This window comes from Leucopleurus acutus, assembly GCF_964270905.1.
Source record: "Leucopleurus acutus genome assembly, chromosome: 12".
Lineage (NCBI taxonomy): Eukaryota > Metazoa > Chordata > Mammalia > Artiodactyla > Delphinidae > Leucopleurus > Leucopleurus acutus.
Window position 1 is genome coordinate 77,729,898 of NC_139154.1, and position 2,386 is coordinate 77,732,283.

Genomic DNA, 2,386 nt, shown 5'->3' on the forward strand with positions numbered 1-2,386 from the left:
AGTTGCTCCGCGGCACGTGGGATCTTCCCAGACCAGGGCTCTAACCCGTGTCCCCTGCATTGGCAGGCAGATTCTCAACCACTGCGCCACCGGGGAAGCCCGAGGGCCCAACCTTTTTTTTTTTTTTTTTTTTTTAACATCTTTATTGGGGTATAATTGCTTTACAATGGTGTGTTAGTTTCTGCTTTATAACAAAGTGAATCAGTCATACATAAACACCAACCTTTTTATATAGATATCTTTACTCCCATCTATGTAAACCCTATGGCTCAGTAGTTCTAAAATCTGATTGATCATCCAGATTTTCTGGCAGGGGAGAGCATTTAATAAATTAAAACATCTTGGAAGTGGGGTGTAGAATCTGTTGCTCCACAGGGTTCTTGGAGTTTCAGATAATGTGCTGGGCTTGGAGAGCTTCTTCACCAAACTCTTCTGCTGACTTCCTTACTTTCAACACCTGTCTTCCAGCATCTTCTGCTTAGTAATCTTTCAAGTTCTAGTACTGGTAGCACACATTTCATGCGGCAGTTACTGGCTTCTTCAGCTGGTAGTAGTCCTTGCCCTCTCAAAGCCCTGATAGTATTAAATACCTTCCCCTATGTTTTAAACCTTCTATGACAAGTTGCCATTACCTATGTTTTTCTCTTTATCTTTTCTCATATATTTATCTTATTAAAATATAAGCTTTTCCATCCAAGGTGTAGGTTATAACATTTTTCTCTGAATCCACATTATATAAAAAGATGCATTCCAACTGTCTATGGAATGGATGCCTGAATTTAATTTTATGTAGCACGTAAGACTGCAAACCAAGTTGAAATGACTAACTCCTGTTCATATATTCATTTTATGATACAAACACCATGTAGCATATTGAATTGTTCAAAGGTGGCTGAACCAATATATATGCCTTCCCACATGCTCTTCTTAAAATGTTGACAAATATGTTGCGAGTTCTGCCACTGAGAGGTGGGGTCTATGTTCTCTTACCTTAAACCTGGGCAGGTCTTGATAACTGCTTCAACTAAAAATAATGTGATGACAGAGATCCTTTGGGACTTCTGGAGCTAGGTCACTAAAAGGTGACACAGCTTCTTCCTGTATCTCTCTTTTGGGAGCCAGATCTTGAGAGCCCAGACGTGACAGGGAAGGAGTCTGGCTCCCCTGGAGCCTCCACGCAGGAGAGACCACATGACTGACTACATGGTGATTAAAAGGAGCCCTGATGCTTTCAGTTCCCAGCAATTTTGTTGGGACCCCAAACACCATGGAGCAGAGAGGTACCATCCCAACTCTGCCCTAATTCCTGATGCAAAGAATCCCATGAGCATGACATATGGCCATTTTATGCCGCTGTATTTTGGGATAATTGTTACTCAGAAGTAATCATTGGAACACCTAATCCCAGAGATCCAAAATGAGCAAAATAAACTATATCTCTGCTCTTATGAAGCTTGTATTCAGTGATAAGAAACCAAAAGGAATATATAAACAAGATAGAAACTTTCATCTTGTTAAACTATTCTTAAACAGCTTTATTGAGGCACACTTGACATAAAATAAACTGCACATATTTCAAGTGTAAAATTTGATAAGTTTTGACATAATATATGCACCTATGAAACCACCACCATAGTCAAGGTAGTGAATATATCCCTCACCCCCCAAAGTTCCTTGTGTCACTTGGTAATCCTTCTTTCCTGCACTCAAGCAACCACAGATCTGCTTTCTGTCCCTTTAGGTTCATTTGCATTTTCTAGAATTTTATATAAATTGAAACCATATAGTATGCTCTCTTTTTGTCTAAAAAGAGCCAAAAAAGTATTCTTTTTTTTTCTTTACTGAGTACTATTCCATTGTATAGCTATACCACATTGTACTTATCCATCTGTGTTGTTTCTAGTTTTTAGCTGTTACAAATACAGCTGTTGCTCTAAACATCATGTGCAACTCTTTGTATGGACATCCACTTTTATTTTTCTTGAGTAAATATCTAGGAGTAAAATGGTTTCTCCTCAGTACCGTAGCCCACGAACTCTCGCAAGGCAGTAAGTTGAGGCAATCTTAGGACTTATATCATTGATTTTCTATCTCTCAGATATCACTCACTTTAGATACTTAATGTCTAATGTCTTAAAAACTGCATATATATATATATATATATTTTAAAATAAAGAAGAATTTACATATATATACGTAAATTTACATATATTTATACATATTTTGTGGAAAATACAAATATATGTAAAATACATATATTTTACAAATATATATATATAAATTCTTCTCTATTTTTAGTTGTTTCAGGTGGGACGGGAAATTATATGGTTCTTGTTATTCCACTTTGGTACTGTCTCCTTTAATTTCTTTCCAGGTTAAGGACTGA